The sequence below is a fragment of the Hypanus sabinus genome, chromosome 9, assembly GCF_030144855.1.
Source record: "Hypanus sabinus isolate sHypSab1 chromosome 9, sHypSab1.hap1, whole genome shotgun sequence".
NCBI lineage: Eukaryota > Metazoa > Chordata > Chondrichthyes > Myliobatiformes > Dasyatidae > Hypanus > Hypanus sabinus.
Window position 1 is genome coordinate 67317944 of NC_082714.1, and position 22215 is coordinate 67340158.

General features: G+C 44.6%; 1 protein-coding gene across 8 annotated transcripts in view; it reads left to right on the forward strand.

The window, feature by feature from the left end:
* The window catches only part of LOC132399460 (retinoic acid-induced protein 1), a 106830-nt gene that overhangs the window by 48334 nt on the left and 36281 nt on the right, over nt 1–22215 (forward strand). For 6 of the 8 annotated variants that reach the window (XM_059979824.1, XM_059979827.1, XM_059979825.1 and 3 more), the window contains one exon: nt 21779–21886. The exons of 1 other annotated variant lie outside the window; for it this stretch is intronic. The gene's annotated coding sequence lies outside the window, so the exon portion shown is untranslated. Of the gene's footprint in view, nt 1–21778; nt 21933–22215 lie in introns of all 8 variants that reach the window. One more of the 8 variants, XM_059979826.1, reaches the window with a different exon arrangement.

The following is a 22215-nucleotide window of genomic DNA, read 5'->3' on the forward strand; positions in this document are numbered from 1 at the left end:
AAGAGCACAATTTGCAATGTTGAAGGAGGTGAAAAGGACCTGCAGGGATCTCTAGAACCTGCTAAAGTCTCTGTTCATGTATCGACTAAAAGAAAAATACTGAAAAAGGATGGTGTCAATGGAAGGACACCATGGAGGAAACCACTGCTCTCCAAAAAAAAACATTGCTCTGCGTCTCAAATTTGCAAAAGACTACCTGGATGCTCCACAACACTCATGGGATAATGTTCTATGGACAGATGAGACAAAAGTTGAACTTTTTGGCAGAAGTACACATTACCATGTTTGGAAGAAAAAGGGACTGCACACCAACACCAAAACCTCATCCCACTGTGAAGCATGGTGGAAGGAGCATCATGGTTTGGGGCTGCTTCGCTGCCTCAGGGCCTGGACAGCTTGTAATTGTTGAGGGAACAATGAATTCAAAATTGTATCAAGACATTTCACAGGAGTGTGTCAGGGTAGCGGTCTGTCACCTGAAGCTTAATAGAAGTTTGATTAAGTAGCAAGACAATGATCTGAAATACAAGAGTAAATCAACAACAGAATGGTTTAAAAACAAGGAAATTTGTGTTTTGGAGTGGCCAAGTCAGAGTCCAGACCTTAACCCAATTGAGATGACCTGAAGAGGGCTGTTCATGCAAGGTATCCCAGAAATGTTGACGAACTGAAAGAGTTTTGTCTGGAGGAATGGTTTGAAATTCCTCCTCTCCGTTGTGCAAGTCTGATCAGCAGGTACAGGAAAAGTTTAGTAGAAGTTATTGCTGCTAAAGGATGTTCTACCAATTATTGAATACAAAGTTTAGATACTTTTTCCAGCTTGGACTGTGAATGATTAAACAATGTATTTAATAAAGACATGAAAAGTACATTTGTGTGTTATTAGGTTAGGCAGATTGTTGTGACTTATTATTGTGACTTAGATGAAGATCAGGCCAGATTTTACGAGTAATTAATGCAGAAAACCAAGGTTCACAAACTTTTTCTTGCAATTGTAAATACAAATCATTGTCATTTCAGGATGGCCAATGTTTTAAATTAACCAGCCAGATCTGATTTAGGAAATGAAAATAATTTGTACGTTTGCCTGCTCCTTCCTTCATTTTATTGTTTGAATCTGAGATCTCACTTGAGTATCACGTAGGGCTGTTGTTTCTTGTTGCTGAGGTACATGGAATCTGTACCGTTCGAGGTACTAGCAGTTATATTTAAAGCATTCCCAGAAGACCTTCCGTCCAATACAAGTTACTTGAAAAAGGCTTACTCGATGATGCTTGATAGTTTTAACATCAGGTTGGAGTATACATTGATGTACAGAAGTGGAGGCAGGATTAGCAAGGAATATGAAAATATTCTTAGCAATATTTTAAAAAACCTAGCCTCCTAGCAACCAGGCTCCGCTGGCAAGCGTGGAGAGGATTATGCTCTTGCATTGTGTTTCCTGGACTGGATTAACTGGTGTATGGTTGGTGGTATTTTGAAATGTTAAAACTTTTAACTCTTGCTAGTCAAAAATGATCTTTGGTCGTCCTCACCTGGAAAAAGCAACTTGTTGGTTATTCCAAGGTGTTCCCCCCCCCCCCCATTCAGCAATCCTTATTTCCCACCCCACTACTTCCATTTCAATCAACCCAAGAGAGAATCTGCAGATGTTGAAAATCCCGAGCATCACACATCCTGGAGGATCTCAGCAGGTCAGGCAGCATCTGTGGAAAGGAATAGAGAGTTGACATTTCGGGGTGAGACGCTTCATCAGGACCAGCTGAGTTTCTCCAGCATTTTGTGTGTGCTACTCAATCAGTACTGAGCTTTTCCATTTTCCCCAGGTGCGTACAAACAGGCACCAAATAAGACACTGCTAGACTGAGAATAATTTTAACACTTAAGATGTATTAAGGTTATTTGACTGCTGTTTAACAATAGGATCGGAGTGAAACTTGATGGTCACCCAGTGTCCGTGCAGGACAAATTCCATTATCGCATAGTCCCTCAAGAGCTGTTTACCATCTGAGACATGAACCTCATTTTAACCCCTTCTTAGCACAAAGGACAGGATACCCTTCCCCATCTCACCTGGCTAGCTGAGGAGCTGCTCTGAGGGAAGTAATCGGCAAGAAAAAGTCTGAATTAAACTTATAAAATGATGTAAATATTTGGCCGGTCAGGCAGCATCTGTGGATTGCAGTGTATGTACCACATTGGAACACTGCAGGGTAGCACAGGGGACGGGATATGACCAACTACTGCAGGCTGGCCAGCCCACTCCTCTCAGCTGTCCAAACAATTTGCCACAGATGCGTTCTATTACAATACTTAGAGCCATAGATGAGGCCAAACAGCAGTCCACCCTCTCCCAGAACCAGTTACTTGCTACTGTGAAGTGGTCATCAGTGAGCTGCCTATGGGTCTTCCACCACTGACCTCCTCAGCACCCTTCTCATCCTCCCTACACTGCGCCTCTCTGCCCGGCCCTCTGATCCTAGACTCTTCCCATCGGAGGAAGCATCCCCTTCCATATCCACTCAGTATCTCATAGTATTCTCATAAACCCCTCTGGAACTTAAATGCGGCACACCCTTCCTTAGATAAGGGGCCCAGAACTGCTCACAATACTCCAATTGTGGTCTGACCAAAGCCTCAGCATTACATCCTTGCTTTTATATTTTAGTCCTCCAGAAATGAATGCTGACTTTGCATTTGGCTTCCTCACTACAGACTCAGCCTTTAGGGAATCCTGTGCTCCCAAATCCCTTTGCCCCTCCGATTGCTGAATTTTCCACCATTTAGAAAATAGTCTATGCCTTTGTTCCTTCCAGCAAAAATGCTTGACCATGTGTATCCAAAAACATCTTCCATCTGCCACTTCTTTACCCATTCCCCTAATCTACCCCGTGCTTCTGCAAACTCCCGCTACTTCAACATGATCTGCTCCTCGACCTGTCTTTGAATCATCTGCAAACATGGTCACAAAGCCATCAATTCCATCATTGGCATCATTAACATTTAACATGAAAATTCTGCAGAACTCCTTTATTCTCACTTAGCATTTTTCCAGTCAGCCAATCTCCTGCCTGTGCTAGTACCTTCCTTGTGATAGCACAGGCTCTTATGTTGGTCAGATGCTTCATGTGCAGATGCTTGTTCAGGTCTCCTGAAAATGCATGTACAAAAACATCCGCGGACAGATCAATTCCAAATCATTCAGGAAGTAATGGGCAGCGTAGTAATATGCCAGGCAAAATCTTACCCCACTACCACCCCCCTCTGCACACACCTCCTTTCTCTTCCCACCCACTCCCCCCTCACAATGCTCCTCTCCTCTATCTGTTACATCTGTCCCCCAAGCCCCACACTCCCCCAGTCCTGCGCTCTCCCCCCAGTCCCGCGCTCTCCCCCCAGTCCCGCGCTCTCCCCCCAGTCCCGCGCTCTCCCCCCAGTCCCGCGCTCTCCCCCCAGTCCCGCGCTCTCTCCCCAGTCCCGCGCTCTCTCCCCAGTCCCGCGCTCTCTCCCCAGTCCCGCGCTCTCTCCCCAGTCCCGCGCTCTCTCCCCAGTCCCGCGCTCTCCTCCCAGTCCCGCGCTCTCCTCCCAGTCCCGCGCTCTCCCCCCAGTCCCGCGCTCTCCCCCCAGTCCCGCGCTCTCCCCCCAGTCCCGCGCTCTCCCCCCAGTCCCGCGCTCTCCCCCCAGTCCCGCGCTCTCCCCCCAGTCCCGCGCTCTCCCCCCAGTCCCGCGCTCTCCCCCCAGTCCCGCGCTCTCCCCCCAGTCCCGCGCTCTCCCCCCAGTCCCGCGCTCTACCCCCCAGTCCCGCGCTCTACCCCCCAGTCCCGCGCTCTACCCCCCAGTCCCGCGCTCTACCCCCCAGTCCCGCGCTCTACCCCCCGTCCCGCGCTCTACCCCCCGTCCCGCTCTCTTCCCCCGTCCCGCTCTCTTCCCCCGTCCCGCTCTCTTCCCCCCCGTCCCGCTCTCTTCCCCCCCGTCCCGCTCTCTTCCCCCCGTCCCGCTCTCTTCCCCCCCGTCCCGCTCTCTTCCCCCCCGTCCCGCTCTCTTCCCCCCCGTCCCGCTCTCTTCCCCCCGTCCCGCTCTTCCCCCCGTCCCGCTCTTCCCCCCGTCCCGCTCTTCCCCCCCGTCCCGCTCTCTCCCCCCAGTCCTGCTCTCTCCCCCCCAGTCCCACTGCACTCTGACTACCCCTGCCACTCTCCTTCTCTACCAACCCCACCCCTCTCTCCCTCCTCCCCCTCCCTCTTCTTTTCTTGTCTCTTCTCTCCACCTCCCTCCCTTCCTCTTCTCTCCTCCGCCTCCCCCTCCTCAATAATTTTTGTCTTTCTGTCTCTCCATTGTGTCCTAGTTACTTCTTCCCCTCACTGTAACCAGTGTGATTTTTGTAGAAGATATCTTGATCTTTGAATCTAGTCTGGATTTAAAACACACTTAATGTACCTGGATTCTCACCCTCCCCCTTACCTCTGGACTGGCAATATTCGCTTTGTCCTGATGCCGTCCTCACCTGATATGGCAGCCTTTCCTTTGCCTGCACAGATGCCACTCCTGCACCGTCCTGTCCTGCATCAGGCTGTTGGCATATTGAGCCAATAATCTGCAGCATCTTACTTGAGAAGCTGATGACCATTTTGGTTCAATTTCATTCTTTCGGCCCAATGAACAGGACTGGAAGAGAGATCTTTCAGCTTGCGGAGAATATTTTGGGTTTCATTCATTCTGGTGATTTTGTATCTGGCCGCCTGAGCTCAGTGGGATGTTTCATTTGTTTTGGATAGAGCTGTAGCCAATTTTGACGTTGTCTGCATTGGCCTGACTGCAGATGAGCTTTTTATGTTAGTTGAGTCAAGGGATCTGCATGCATTTTCAGTTTAACAACGAGGAAAAGAGAGTACAGAGTGAGTATGCTGGTGGAGTTGAGAATAACTTTTTCACATTGGGGAACGTGTCTGTCATTTCTTTTGACAGGTTTTCCATACCAGCTATTAATTACATAGGCTTGAAAGTGAGAGGTCTTGGGGAATGAAGATCCAAGACAAATTGGTGACTATCTTTGCTGCTCAGATTGAACATAATGTGATTCTGTCCCTGCACATAGATGTATTCTGTCCAGACACACACCCTTTCATATCTCCCATTCTATTTCCCTCTAAGCTGTGCGCATGTGTGTGTGCACACGTTTTTCAACCAGTGCACAAAGGAAGTTAATGTGCGCACAAAAGGTTAGTTACCTAAAATAATGTAGTAACTAATAATTATACTTAATGAAAATAACCTTTTAGCTAAATGTTTCTGTTAACTAGTTAACAGAATATGTATGTTATTTTGTTGTTATTCTGTGCAGTTTTATGTCAAATATTTCGTGAATCTACATAAACTGTGCCATGTGTGCATTCAGTGCATACATACCATATAACCTTCTAACCATATAACAATTACAGCACGGAAACAGGCCATCTCGGTCCTTCTAGTCCGTGCTGAATGCTTACTCTCACCTAGTCCCACCAACCTGCACTCAACCCATAACCCTCCATTCCTTTACTGTCCATATACCTATCCAATTTTACTTTAAATGACAATACCAAACCTGCCTCTACCACTTCTACCAGAAGCTCATTCCACAAAGCTACCATTCTCTGAGTAAAGAAATTCCCCCTCATGTTACCCTTAAACTTTTGCCCCCAACTCTCAACTCATGTCCTCTTGTTTGAATCTCCCCTACTTTCAATGGAAAAAGCCTATCCACGTCAACTCTGTCTATCCCCCTCATAATTTTAAATACCTCTGTCAATCCCCCCCTCAACCTTCTACGCTCCAATGAATAAAGACCTAACTTGTTCAACCTTTCTCTGTAACTTAAGTGCTGAAACCCAGGTAACATTCTAGTAAATCTTCTCTGTACTCTCTCTATTTTATTGATATCTTTCCTATAATTCGGTGACCAGAACTGTACACAATACTCCAAATTTGGCCTTGTACAATTTTAACATTACATCCCAACTCCTATACTCAATGCTTTGATTTATAAAGGCCAGCATACCAAAAGCTTTCTTCACCACCCTCTCCACATGAGATTCCACCTTCAGGGAACTATGCACCATTATTCCTAGATCTCTTTTGTCACAGGAAAACAATTTGCACAACATAAGATTTTTGTGCACACTGACTATAAAAATTAGAGGGAACATTGCTCCCATTCGATATCCCACTCCCCTAACTCCTCCATCTTCTCTTGGTCCCCTCCTCTCTTTCTCAAAGCACTAGCTTCTCTCAGCCTGCTCCTTTCCTTCACCTCTCTGCGCATTCACTCCATGGCTTCCATTTTTCTCACTCTACTCTCCTCTTCCCCTCCCGCTTTGCCCCCCCCCCATTCCCTCTGTTTTTTTTTGGTGCACCCCCTGCTTTCTCTTTTACTGTGGTAGCACAGTGCTCTCCGCCACTCACCACAGGGAGGTAAACGTACTGTTTGTGGACATGGGTTGCAGATCACTCAAACTGATGGTCCAGGAAAACCAGAAAGCTCCATTTGATATTCCAGGACAACTCGAGTGCCTGTAGCAGTAAAAGCACCATAACTACATCCGAGATACTGGTCACTGACCTGCAAGACTTCAAACTTAGGCCTTGCAGAGCTGCTTGGCTCTGAGGAAGTGAAAATAATTTGCTTCCGGCAAAGACCAAGGTCAGGAAACAGTATTTCATGTCATTGGAAGCTTGAAATCCTGTAATTCAGAACATACGAGGGAATAGGGTATGGAATGTCATGGGTTCCCTGAATAACTAGCTTCAGTAATCTCCCAATGGAACTGTAAATAGAAGTGAATGAGTTATTAAGGATATCTCCAATCACCATCTTGGAAGAGAGCATTTTGAAAAGTGGGTCTGTTGCTCCTGAGTTTCAATGGCCCAGGTTTGATCGTGATCTCTGGTCCAGTCAGAGTAATGTCAAAATGACAGGTTTTAATGGACTAAGAAGCCCATTTGAGTACATCATGAGTCTTCATTTTTCTTTGTGCTTTCACTTGACTCTATATCAACAGCACTTCAAGGGGTGCTCTTGAAAGAACCTGCAACTTCACAACTTTGTTACATTTGTAAGTAGGTGCATTTGCTGATAATTGATCTTAAGAAGGGCTTTTATCCATATATTTCCTGTCACCGTGAGTTTCTGCCCTGCAATGTGTCTCGCCTCGATCATATTCACCCTGCAATTTGAGAGAGAGAAGCTAAAGTCGGATGTATAGTATTACAGTGGAGTAAAGGGGATTACAGAGACCTGAGAGAGGAGCTGGCCATTGAAAAGGGACACTAGTAGTGATGACGATGGAGCATCAATGGCTGGAGTTTCTGGAAGCAATTCGGAAGGTGAAGGATAGATGCAATCCAAAGAAGAAGTAGAATTTTAAAAGCAGGATGATGCGACCATGACTGACAAAGGAAGTCAAAGCCAATCCAAAAGTGAAAGAGAGGGCATATAATAGACCAAAAATTAGTGGGAAGTTAGAGGTTTGGGAAGCTTTTTAAAAACCAACAGACAGTAATTAAAAAGAACCACGGGGAAGGGAAAAGCTAGCCAATAATATCAAAGAGGACACCAAACATTTTTTTCAAACATATAAAGAGTAAAAGAGAGGTGAGAGTAGATATTTGAGTGCTGGAAAATTACGCTGGAAAGAGAGTAATGTGGGACAAGGAAATGGTGGATGAACCGAATAAGTATTTTGCATCAGTCTTCACTGTGGAAGCCACTAGCAGTGTACTGGAAGTTTGAGAGTGTCGGGGCAGAAGTGAGTGCAGATGGCATTACTAGGGAAAAGGTGCTTGGGAAACTGAAAGGTGCCACCCTTTGGGCTGATTAGCAAAATAAGAGCCCATGGTCTTACAGGAAAGACACTAACATGGATAGAACATTGGCTGATTGGCAGGAGGCTAAGAGTGGGATAACAGCTTTTTCTTGTGGATCTCTGATGGGCCTGTATTCACTAGAATTCAGAAGAATGAGGGGTGGCCTCATTGAAACCTATCAAATGGTGAAAGGCCTTTATAGAGTGGATGTTGAAAGGATGTTTCCTATGGTTTCCTAAGACCAGAGGATAGCCTCAGAACAGAGAAGCATCCTTTTAGAATGAAGATGAGAAGGAATTTCTTTAGTCAGGGAGTGGTGAATCTGGAATTCTTTACCACAGGAAAGGAAGCTAAGTCCTTGTGTATATATAAGGCAGAGGTTGATAGATTCTTGATTGGTCGAGGCAAGAAGGGATACGGGGAGAAGGCAGGAGGTTGGGCTGAGAGGGAAAATGGATCAGCCATGATGAAATGGCAGAATTCTGCTCCTTTATCTTTTGGTTATGATCTTGTATCTGTCCTGGCACAGCGGAAGTGGAATGAAAATTATGAATGTGTTGCTTCAGCATTCTCAATTCATCCAACACTTCCTATAGCTTGATCTCCATTCTCAAAGTCCTCCTTCTCCTCGAAGTCACCTGTGTCTATTGGAGTGGCACGGTGGCATTGTGGTCTGCGTAACACTTCACAGCTGCAGTGATGAGGATTCAATCCCTGCTCCTGTCTATAAGCTGTCCACTGTCACATATGAGAATTGCTACATTTACTGCCTCTCCCTAATTGCTCTTTAGGCGTGTTAGTCACCTCATATCACTGCAGTTTGTTTGGTAGGAATAATCCAATACTTCTGTCTGGTTTGTAATTCTAGGAATTTGGCCTACGGGCAAAGTGGGATGCAAGTGAAGATAATGTATATGATTTGAAGGAGATTTTGGGGGTGGTAATATTTGCCTGATGCTTTTTTTACTTGTCTTTTGACTTGATAAAAGTTGTTGATTTGCAGTGTGCCATCAAAGAAGCCTTGGTGAATAAGTGAAGTTCACCTTGTAACCGTGATAGGCCCGTGTGGTGGAGAGCAAGGTGAAAGAGGTGATGATTTTTAACCGGTTTGCTCGTCTAGGTGGTGTTGTGTTTACTGAGTGTTCATGGAAGTTGAGCATCTTTAATGTGTGCATTAATTTAAATGGTAAGGGGTTGACTACCTCATAATTCTAGTCCTCTGACCTGCTCTTGTAGTCATGGTGGTCGTGAGCAGAGCTTGTTAGGGTTCTGGTCAAAGCTGACTCTCAGGATTGACAGAGTTAGAGGGAGTTCCAGTGGGAATGAATTTCACTCTTTGAAGATGATCACTGCAGGTCAACTGTTCAGAATAACTTTTGTTTTTTGTCCCCTTTCTTCCTAGTCCTGATGAAGAGTTTTGACCTGAAACATAAACTGTTTATTCCCCTCCATGCTGCGTGACTTGTTGAGTTTGCCAACATTTTATGTGGAATGACATTCTCCTATTTGCTGAGGAATTGTTAATGGAACATCTCCCCACTCTTCCAACATCCCCATCCCATGCCTCCCCCATCTCCTTCACCCCCATGTTCTGGTGTCATCAATGAAGCAGATAAAAATGGCTGGTCTGATGACGATTCATGAAGGAATTTCTGTGCTGATATTCTGAGACCGAAGTGATTCATTTCCTTAATTTCCAAAAACCACAGCCATCTTTTGCCAGAGAAGCTCCCACCAATTTTCATTTTCACCTGGGCATTTTCAGATCACACTTATTCAAATATTAACTTGAGAACAAGAAGAGTGGTCACTCTGACTTCTGTTAATTCAACTGAAATGGAGCTAACTAGACATGGCAGATCTCAAACTGAGCATCGATGAGCAAGTAATTGCTGCATCAGAGTGCTCCCAATAACGTTTATTTGTAAATGTGTTGAGTATTGTGGATTGCTGGAATGGTAATTAGTTGCCTACATTTCCGGGTAACTTTCTGCAGTATTGGGTTAATGTCGTTATTACAGGAACTGCTAAACTTGGGATGGGGGTTGTTCTAGAGAACACTGCAACTGGGCTGTGGTGGGCTTCTGCTCTAAGCTGGTACCTTCAGATGTTGCTTGAGACGGACTTGAATCAAGTTAGCTGAAGACTGGTTTCCATAATGGTGTGGCTCCTAGGAAGATGCACCACACCCTTTGTTCTTTTGCCAGAAAATGGATATATGACATCTATTTGTTTGCACTTATGAATGTATTTCCAGCTTTTTGAGAATATTTAAAGTGTTTCCTCCCTCTAATGGTTGTTTTAATGATTTTATTCACAATGGGAGCAGAATTGGGCTACCAGGCCCCTCAAACTCACCCCCGCACCATTCAACATGATCTTAGCTGACCTATGCTAGCCTCATTCCTCTTCTGTGCAGTACCCCAGAACCCTCAATCCCCTGATCTTTCAAATATTTATTTATCCTCACCTTAGTTTTTTCTTTTGTTCCCTTCCGCACCTTGTGGCACATCAGGCAGCAACCTTGTCATTTCTTTAACATTTGTTTGTTTCTAATGAGGCCAAATTGCCAGTTCAGCATGGATGGAAAGTGTGCAAGGAGCCAACCAGATCCAAACTTAGGACCACTGATCTTGAAGTTCGGTGCAGATACCATTACACCACTGGCCAGCACATCTTCACCTATAAATTTATCTAATGATTTGTTCGCCACTGTCTTTGGAAGCATTCGTTACCCTCTGAGAGAAAATTTCTACACACCTCATTGTTAAGTAAATATTTATAGCTCTGCCCTTTACTTCATAATTTTCCCACTGATCAAAACATCTCGATGTCTATCTTCTTCAAGCCCCCTTAGGAATTTTATCATTCATCTAAACTCTGAGCAATAGAGACTCAAGTTGTACGGCCTCTCTTGATAGGATAGTCCCATTATTCCCAGGAGTCAGCCCGGTGAATTCAACACTTGCGGAATTGAGAGTTTTAATCTAGGCTGTTAGTTATGGGACTGTTCAGATCTATTTTGTGCATATTTCTGATGTGTAGCACACTTGTGATTCTGCATTGTAGTTCAAAAGGTTTTTCATTGACTGGTTGAGTGGTGTTGCACAACGATCTCACACTCAACATCAGCAAGACGAAAGATTTCATTGTGGATTTCCAGAAGGGGAAGTCAGGAGAACACACACACCAGTCCTCACTGAGGGGTCAGAGGTGGACAGTGTGAGTAGTGTCAGCATCTTGAAGGATCAGTCCTGGTCCCAACACATTGATACAGTCGTGAAGAAGGCTCACCAACACTTTGAGTTTCAGGTTATTTGGTATGTTACAAACACTCTTGAAACTTTCTATAGCTGTATGGAGCATTCTGATTGGTTCAATCAGAGCCTAGTAAGGAATATCCAATGTGCAGTGTCACAAGGGGCTACAGAGGGTGTAGATTCAGCCAGCTCCATCGTGGGTGCAGCTCTTGCCTGCATGGGGGACGTTATCAACAGGCAGTGCCTCAGGAAGGCAGCATCCATCACTAAGGACTCTCACCTCTTCTTATTCCTACCATCAGGGAGGGGGGTACAGGAGCCTGAAGAATTTTTCTTCCCCTTCAGCATTAGATTTCTGAGCAATCTGTGAAGATGAATTCATCACACATTTGCACCATTTGTTTATTTTGTAATTTAGTAATTTTATATTGTATCTTTGCACTGCATTTCTGCTGCAAAACAGCATATTTCATGACAATAACCCTGAATATAAAGTATTGAATCTGTCCAATTGGTTTTGCCACAAACAAAATGGCAAGTATTCTCCATGTAAAACTAGACCCCTGCAAAACAACAATTATACAAAGGTCAGCCCTTCCATATTGACGGAGGCTGATACATTTGCAAAAGATGGATTGTCAGAATAGGATCAAACAGTTATTTTCCTGTTGGTTCTCTCGTAGTTTGCTGCATATTTTCCCTGGCACTTGTATCGTTCATGACCTGACCAGTTTAATCGGCGACGTTACTGTTGTGTCTGTGCAACTACATATCAATTAAATGAAAGCACACATGCAGGAGATGGCTTTAACTGGGGTATTCACATTGCAGTGAGAGGGAGAGCAGATCACATGTGCAGACAACAGATCAATTCACATAGCTAAATTATCAGTCCATACGTACTGCTAAGGGGAGTCATTGCTTGTAAAGAAATAGATCCGTACATTACACTTCCCCCTTTAGATTAATGTAGCATAAAACTGTCTTAAGTACAAAACATTCAATTTCCCTTTCACAAACCATGTTCAAATAAACATGCTTGTAAGATGAAGGTCCATACCTAACTTCACTGTATTAAAGACTCAGTTTTTTGGGTGACAGTCTGCATCTTTCAGGATACAGGCATCCCCCTCCTTTACAAAGGTCGAGCGTTCCTATGAAACCTTCCTTAAGCCGAAATGGTGTAAAGCAAAGAACTATTAATTTATATCGGAAAAATTATCGTAAAAGCGAAAATCCTCTTTGTAATGTGAAAACAGGTTACTAATGTAGGTCTTTTGTAAAAGTGAAGTGGCGTAAAGTGAACAATCGTAAAACAGCGGACACCTGTAGCACCTCTGGCCTGTGGAGTGGCATCAGGTTTGGTAGGTGTCTTCTCTAAGACAATGTTCTCAATTGTTGTTGTCACGTTGCTGTTAGTGACATGATCATCACTGAGAGGTAAGTCCGTTGACTGTAATGTGTTCATCTTGTTGGATGCAGTCGACTCAGGAATGTTCTTTGGCTGAGCATCCAGTATCTGCTCCACATGACATCTCCAACAACCACTCTGTACATCTCTGGTCCAGTTCTTGTAGCTATCCTACCAGTTGTCCACTTGTCTTCTCAGTAATTATGCACTAGAACTTTGTGTTCAATCCTGAAGCTCCTTGCAGATTCACTTGGCAACTGGCTGAACTGTTTATTCTGCACTTCCCTCCATCGATCTGGTTTAGAACATAGAACACAGAATAGTACAGCACAGTACAGGCCCTTCGGCCCACAATGTTGTGCCGACCCTTAAACCCTGCCTCCCATATAACCCCCCCACCTTAAATTCCTCCATATACCTGTCTAGTAGTCTCTTAAACTTCACTAGTGTATCTGCTTCCACCACCTTCCTCTAATATCCCCCTTGAACTTCCCACCCCTTACCTTAAAGCCATGTTCTCTTGTATTGAGCAGTGGTGCCCTGGGGGAGAGGCACTGGCTATCCACTCTATCTATTCCTCTCAATATCTTGTACACCTCTATCATGTCTCCTCTCATTCTCCTTCTCTCCAAAGAGTAAAGCCCTAGCTCCCTTAATCTCTGATCATAATGCATACTCTCTAAACCAGGCAGCATCCTGGTAAATCTCCTCTGTACCCTTTCCAATGCTTCCACATCCTTCCTATACTGAGGCGACCAGAACTGGACACAGTACTCCAAGTGTGGCCTAACCAGAGTCTTATAGAGCTGCATCATTACCTCATGACTCTTAAACTATCCCTCAACTTATGAAAGCTAACACCCCATAAGCTTTCTTAACTACCCTATCTACCTGTGAGGCAACTTTCAGGCATCTGTGGACATGCACCCCCAGATCCCTCTGCTCCTCCACACTACCAAGTATCCTGCCATTTACTTTGTACTCTGCCTTGGAGTTTGTCCTTCCAAAGTGTACCACCTCACACTTCTCCGGGTTGAACTCCATCTGCCACTTCTCAGCCCGCTTCTGCATCTTCAACAATGTCTCTCTGCAATCTTCAACAATTCTCTACACTATCCACAACACCACCAACCTTTGTGTCGTCTGCAAACTTGCCAACCCCCCTTCTACCCCCACATCCAGGTTGTTAATAAAAATCACGGAAAGCAGAGGTCCCAGAACCAATCCTTGTGGACACCACTAGTCACAACCCTCCAATCCGAATGTACTCCCTCCACCATGACCCTCTGTTTTCTGCAGGCAAGCCAATTCTGAATCCACCTTGCCAAACTTCCCTGGATCCCATGCCTTCTGACTTTCTTAATAAGCCGACTGTGTGGAACCTTGTCTAAAATCCATGTAGATCACATCCACTGCACTACCCTCATCTATATGCCTGGTCACCTCCTCAAAGAACTCTATCAGGCTTGTTAGATACGATCTGCCCTTCACAAAGCCATGCTGACTGTCCCTGATCAGACCATGATTCTTTAAATGCCCGTGGATCCTATCTGTAAGAACCTTTTCCAACAGCTTTCCAACCACAGATGTAAGGCTCACTGGTCTATAATTACCCGGACTATCCCTACTACCTTTTTTGAACAAGGGGACAACATTCGGCTGCCTCCAATCCTCCGGTACCATTCCCATGGACACCGAGGACATAAAAATCCTAGCCAGGGGCTCAGCAATCTCTTCCCTCGCCTCATGGAGCAGCCTGGGGAATATTCCATCAGGCCCCAGGGACTTATCCATCCTAATGTATTTTAACAACTCCAACACCTCCTCTCCCTTAATATCAACATGCTCCAGAACATCAACCTCACTCATATTGTCCTCATCATCATCAAGTTACCTCTCAGTGGTGAATACCGATGAGAAGTATTCATTGAGGACCTCGCTCACTTCCACAGCCTCCAGGCACATCTTCCCACTTTTATCTCTAATCGGTCCTACCTTCACTCCTGTCATCCTTTTGTTCTTCACATAATTGAAGAATGCCTTGGAGTTTTCCTTTACCCTACTCGACCACATGTCCATAGTACATTTCCCTGCAAAAACTTCATCCCAATTCACACCCTAGCCTTATAGCCTCTTAATTTGCCCTTCCCTAATTAAAAATTTCCTGTCCTCTCTGATTCTATCCTTTTCCATGATAATGCTAAAGGCCAGGGAGCGGTGATCACTGTCCCCCAGATGCTCACCCACTGAGAGATCTGTGACCTGACCTGGTTCGTTATCTAATAATATATCTAGTATGGCATTCCCCCTCGTCAGCCTGTCAACATACTGTGACAGAAATCTGTCCTGGATTCACTTCACAAACTTTGCCCCATCTAAACCATTGGAACTAATCAGGTGCCAATATTGATTGTTACCCTGTTATTTTTGCACCTTTCCAAAATCTGCCTCCCAATCTGCTCCTTGGTATCTCTGCTGCTACCAGGGGCCTATAGAATACTCCCAATAGGGTAACTGTTCCACTTGGTTTGATTAACTTATTATTTAATTATTTATGGTTTTATATTGCTATATTTCTTCACTATTCTTGGTTGGTGCGGCTGTAACGAAACCCAATTTCCCTTGGGATCAATAAAGTATGTCTGTCTGTCCTGTTCCTGACTTCCACCCGTACTGACTCAAAAGAGGATCCTGCTACATTACCCACCCTTTCTGTAGCTGTGTTAGTATCCCTGACCAGTAATGCCAGCCCTCCTCCCTTCCCCCCCCCCCGTCCCTTTTAAAACACTGAAATCCAGGAATATTGTGAATTCATTCCTACCCTGGTGCCAGCCAAGTCTCCGTAATGGCCACTACATCATAATTCCATGTATGTATCCAAGCTCTCAGTTCATCACCTTTGTTCCTGATGCTTCTTGCATTGAAGTACACGCACTTTAGCCTTTCTATCTTACTACCTTTACACCCTTTATTCTGCTTCTCTTTCCTCAAAGCCTCTCTATATGTTAGATCTGGCTTTACTCCATTCACTTCTTTCACTGCTCTATCACTCCGGGTCCCATCCCCCTTGCAAATTAGTTTAAACCCTCCTGAGCCATGCTAGCAAACCTACCTGTTTGAAGAGGTCCATGCAAGATCTCAGATTCTTGCTTATGAACTGCATTGCAGATGTTTGATTTGTTGTCGCATGAACAGAGTTCCAATACACAGAAAGGAAATGTACTACAGAGAAACGTTCTCCTTGTCCATAGCTTTAATGGATGACTTGAATGTTTGGATAAACTTTTCAGCTAACCCATTGGGTTAGCTAACTGGGTGGTGAGGAGCTGACTTGTAATGTTTGATGACATTCTTCTTCATGAATAGTCTGAACTCTTCTGATGTGTATTGTGGTCTGTTGTCACTCACAATTTGTTCTGGTAAGCCGTTTCTGGTGAAGATGGTCCTCTGGGACAGTCATTTCTGAGGTGGTTGACTTCATTGGTATGACCTCTGGCCAGTTCAAATGAGCATCCACAGCAATCAGAAATGTGGAAATCCATGAATGGCCCAGAAAAGTCAATATGTACTCTTCACCACGATGAAGACAGCCACTGCCATTGGTGTAATAGTGTTTGTGGGGGTGCATTTTAAATTTTTTGACATCCCAAGGAGCTTTCAGTTAAGTCTTCAAACTGTCTATCCCTGGCCACCACATGTAGCTCTGGGCGAGACTCTTCATCTTGACCAAACCCAGTTGTCCTGTGTCCTTTATACAGATTCTCTAACACTCTGGTGTGCAGTTTAGAGAGAACCAAAACACGAGATCCACACATAAGAGTTCTTTGACCTAGAGACAGTTGGTCTCATCTCACTGAGAACTCGGTTACCTTGAGCTGGCCATCCTTGCATGGTGATTTCCTAGACTATCGACTATGTCAAGTCACTCCTTGTTTCCCTTTTGTATTTAAGAATTTGTCACCAGCAACTAGCCCACCAGTGCTGTGTGAAACACTTCTGCTAGGTCACAATATGAAGACTTTTCTCCTTCAGCTCACAACAGTGGAAGACGTGTCAAACCGCACTGTCAGTAGCATGAACTTTTTTCCATAGAGATGGTGGTGGAATTTCTTTATTCCCCAGACTAGACTAAGGGCCTCTCGGTCAATCTGTGCATAGTTACATTCTGTGCTTGTCAGTGATCTTGAAGCAAACACAATCGGGCGTTTAGATCCATCTTTCATAGTGTGTGACAGAATCCCTCTAATGCCATAAGGGGACTCATCATACACCAGTCTGATAGGCAGGGATGGGCCATGATGGGTGAATAGTTCATCGGATGTTATTAGTCTCTTTGTTTCCTTGAATGCTCTTTCACATCTTTCTGACCATTCCCACTTTGCTCCTGTCTGCAACAGTGTGTTCAGCAGTACTGTAGCAATGTTTGTGAGAAGCTGCTGGTAGTAGTTTACAAGGCCCAAGTACGCCCTGAGTTGTGACACATTTTCCAGTTTTGGTGCCTGTAGCACTGCTTTAATCTTCTCTTGTGACGTATGTAAGCCATGCTTGTCAATGGCATGTCCACAGTATGAGATTACATTCTGGTAAAAATCACGTTTCTCTCTCTTTGTGCGCAGACCACACTCACTCAGCCTGGTAAGCACTTTACCAAGGTTCTGGAGGTGCTCTTCATCATTTTTTCCAGTCATGATGATGTCATCAAGGTAACATTGTGTTCCTGGGGTATCTTGGAGCTCATGGTCTATTGCTGGAGCAGATGCAACACCAAAGACGAGATGATTTGTGGTGGAACAGCACCTTGTGAGTGTTGACTGTGTAGGAACTTCCTGCTTGACTCCTCAGTCTCCATTTGCAGACAGGCTTGTGACAAATCTATCTTTGAAAACCTCTGCTCACTTGCCAAAGATACAAAAATGTCTTCTATTTGTGACAGGGGATTTTGCACAGAATGCAGCACTGGGTTGATGCTCACTTTGAAAGCTCCACATGTGCAAGTGGCTCCTGGTCTTCCCTTTCTTGATCACTGGGACAATGGATGTGGCCCAATTGCTCCACTCAACATTGGAGAGAATTCCAGAGGAAGTTCAGCATCCACTTTAGGATGTAGTGTGTCAGGCTCTGGATGCACTGTTTGGAATCTTGGTGTTACTGCTTCATTCAGTTCAATTCTGGCCTCATCCCTTTGAGTTTTCCAGTCCCCTTCTCAGACACCTTCTCATTAGCATCAAGCAGCTGTGACAGTCTCTGGTCAGTGCTGCCATTTGGGCTGCAGTTGCCTGCTGATGACACATTGTGAGCTTTGATGGTGTGCCAGTCTAGTTGGAATTTCCTCAATCATTCACATCTGAAAGGTGCTGGCCCTCCACTTTCAACACGTAAAGCTCCAACTGTTGTCACATTCACTTTCAGTTTGCCTTTGGGAAACACTTCTTCACCAGTGTAGGTCTTTAGTATCACTGAGTTATTTTCTAATGGCAGCTTAGAAAGCAGTCTGCTGTGGTCAGCCTCTGAAATTATATTCAAAGCTGACCCTGTACCTAACTCCATTTTCAGTTTCCACCAGACTCATCTATTGTGATCCATGTGATTTTGCGATCTGCTTCAGTAATGCCTTGCAGTTCTAGGCATGACAGCTCACCTTTGTCAGACTCTATTTTGTCTGGTTCTCTTTCACGTTTGGTCACTTTACACATTTGCTTAGTTTTGTGGTTTTCGTTCAGTGTGGTTTTCTCTTTAGTCATTGAGAGTCTTGCGCACTCTCTCTATGTGACCTTGTCTGTGACACTTCCTGCAAACTTTTTCTTTGAACCAACAGTCATTTGCATCATGGGAGGATTTGTCACATCAGTAACATTTTTGACTTCTTTCACTATTCAGGGACATTTTGTGCAGTTCACATTCTAAACTCTTTTCTGAAGTTCTGCTGCATATTTTGCTACAGTCTCTCACAATATTACAATGGTCAGTGCCCATTCTAAGGTTAGATCTCTTTCTGATAGTAGCCTCTTTTGATTGCTTTGACTATGCATGCCACAATAAGCCTGTCCCTACATGCATTAGAAAGTCCATCTCTAGAGTCACGGTATTGGGAAAGTTTGCACAGTTCTGCAGTGTATTCAGAAATACTTTCATCCTTTAACTGGTTCCTTTTGTGAAATCTAAAAATCTCAGTTACTACTAATGGTTTGGGGCTCAAGAGATTTTATAAAGTTGTGACAATTTCATCAAATATTTTGCTAGCTGGCATTTTGGGAGTTGCTAGATTGTGTAAAAGCTTGTGCACCCATTAAGCTAAGACCCGTGGAGACTTATCTTTCCTCATCCATGTTGTTCGATTTACAATACAGTTCAACCCTCTCGATATACAACTCCCAGTCTTCATTAGTGCTGCCAAATCTTTCAACTTCCCTGACTAAAGCCTTTGTCATGTTGTTTTCACTTTAACTTTGCTAGTTGGGCGTCTTTCACTGTGTACCATGCAGTTTCTCACCTGTCCTTTTGTTAGGGCCCACGACTGTCTACTCCATTCTGTTTAACTCTTTCTTTCACTGTCTCACCTTTTATCGTCCTGTAACTGTCAGTGCAGTTGGTGATATTCTCTGACATTCAGGTTCATACTCGTTGTGTCTTTACAACTACATATCAATTAAATAAAAGCACATATGTGGGAGATAGATTTAATTGGTGTATTCACATTGCAGCGAGAGAGGAGTTCAATGCGCATGTGTAGACAACAAATCAATACGCAAAGGTAGGTTATCAGTCCATACATAGTGCTAAAGGGAGTCATTGCTCTAAAAGACATAATAGTTCTAAAGAACACACACAAAATGTTGGTGGAACACAGCAGGCCAGGCAGCATCTATAGGGAGAAGCACTGTCGATGTTTCGGGCGGAGACCCTTCGTCAGGACTAACTGAAAGGAGAGATACTAAGAGATTTGAAAGTAGTAGGGGAGGGGGAAATGCAAAATGATAGGAGAAGACCGGAGGGGGTAGGATGAAGCTAAGAGCTGGAAAGGTGATTGGTGAAAGTGATACAAAGCTGGAGAAGGGAAAGGATCACGGGTCGGGAGGCCTCGGGAGAAAGAAAGGGGGGGGGAGCACCAGAGGGAGATGAAGAACAGGCAGGGTGATGGGCAGAGAGAGAGGAAAAACACAAACAACTAAATATGTCAGGGATGGGGTAAGAAGGGAGGAGGGGCATTAACAGAAGTTAGAGAAGTCAATGTTCATGCCATCAGGTTGGAGGCTACACAGCCGGTATATAAGGTGTTGTTCCTCCAACATGAGTGTGGATTCATCTTGACAGTAGAGGAGGCCATGGATAGACATATCAGAATGGGAATGGGACGTGAAATTAAAATGTGTGACCACTGGGAGATCCTGCTTTCTCTGGCGGATTGGCGTAGGTGTTCAGCGAAATGGTCTCCCAGTCTGTGTCGGGTCTCACCAATATATAAAAGGCCACACCAGGAGCACCAGACACAGTATACCACACCAGCCGACTCACAGGTGAAGTGTCGCCTCACCTGGAAGGACTGTCTGGGGCCCTGAATGGTGGTGAGGGAGGAAGTGTAAGGGCAGGTGTAGCACTTGTTCCATTTACAAGGATGAGTGCCAGGAGGGAGATCGGTGGGAAGGGATGGGGGAGGGGGAACAAGTGGACAAGGGAGTCGAGTAGGGAGAGATCCCTGCGGAAAGCAGAAAGGGGGGGAGGGAAAGATGTGCTTGGTAGTGGGATCCCTTTGGAGGTGGTGGAAGTTATGGAGAATTATACGTTGGACCTGGAGGCTGATGGGGTGGTAGGTGAGGACAAGGGGAACCCTATCCTAAGTGGGGTGGCGGGCAGATGGGTTGAGAGCAGATGTGCGGGAAATGGGAGAGATGCATTTAAGAGCAGAGCTGATGATGGAAGAAGGGATGTCCCTTTGTTTAAAAAAGGAAGACATCTCCTTCGTCCTGGAATGAAAAGCCTCATCCTGAGAGCAGATGCGGCGAAGACGGAGGAATTGTGAGAAGGGGATAGCATTTTTTCAAGAGACAGGGTGGGAAGAGGAATAGTCCAGGTAGCATAGTTCTAAACATTACAGCTACCAAGCTTTTGTTGGTGAAGAACATTCAAGTTCTCCAATATAAATTCTGTATCCTTTGCTTTTTTTTCTAAATGTATAGAGTTTGCATTGAGAAATGGAAAAATGGTAGATATTATCAGAAGGATCTGGGACTTCATGGCTTTTTGATTCAACAATGGGGGCTCCCAGGGACAATGACTGTGCACCAACATTGCTGTATCCCTGCTGTTGACACGCACCATGTGCAGGGGATAGGACCAGTTGTCAGGGTGGTCTGATTATTTGATTTTTCACATTGGCCTCTGTTTCATTTCATCAAGGAGGTTTTTGCTGGATCAACCAACCTGTCGGCATCACTGGTTTTGTTGAATAGAAAGTTTGAGTTTACAATGGGTGCCCAATTCATTTTATTCCTCTTGTGCTTTATCATAGTATTTGCTAAGACTGAATGAAAGCAGCCATTCAGGGACTAGATAATATTCCAGCGCATTCTACACCACATGGGAGGCCAATGGAGGAACGTGTAGGGAGGAGAGATTGGTTTTTGGGGTTTTTAATTTATGTTTTAGCTTGTTTGGTACAACATTGTGGGCTGAAGAGCCTGTTCCTGTGCTGTACTGTTCTGTGTTCTGTCTCTTCCAAAAGTTGCCCTTATTGCTTTTGTGCATTGCAGCATATCAGCTGAGTCTCTGGCCAGAGATATGATTTAGTAACCTTCTGGCACATAGGTGAGAGTGCTAACTATTTAGTCACTGTTATTTTGTGTAATTTTTGGTGCCTTGCTATCTTCAGCCATGACAAGAGCCCTAAGTGTTCCAGGCAATTCTACCTCTCTCCTCCTCTTTATGTCTCTTTTACAGCACGCCTACTTAAGCCGATAGTTACCTGTCATGACATCCCAGGGAGCTTGGTATCTATTTTATGCCTGATTAGGCTCCTATGAAGGAAATCTTTCAGCTTTTATGGTACCATATAAATGCAAGTTTCAGCTCTGAATGAGACTGACAAGAAACTTGCATTTACAACCAATGAATGTTTTTAGTGAGACACAGTCACGGTTGTAATGCACAGAAAATTTCCACAATCAGCAAAGTGTAAATGACCAGATAATCTGTTTTTAGTGAGGAGTGGGGTATAGATATCAGCTAGGACATCAGCAACAACCCCTGCTAGACTTTCAATTTGTGTTCACAGGAGACCAGACAGAGGCTCAACTGATATCTCGACCAAACCCTCCCTTGGTATCACTCTGCAGCAAGAGTCTTGAATTTGCGTTAAAATCTATGGCGTGGGACTTCGGAGGTGAGCACAATCCACATACCCACCGGTGACAGCTCCAGGCATCTTTGTAAGTTGTTGACCTTGGAGCAGTTGCACATACCACAAGCACCTTTTCTTGCCCTGAACTCTTGTATCCCCAGAGAGGCGAGCAGATGAGGAGAATCTCCCAGTGATTCAGCAGAGGGTACATCCCCGACTGGAACCATTACTGTGTTGAGCTTGCTGAACCCTGACTGGAGTGTTTGATGCTGACACTGTTCCATCACCTCCGATTTCTCTCACAGCTCTCAAATCCCTTAATCCCTTAATTCTGATCAATATTATATGAAAAAAGATCATATGATCTAAAA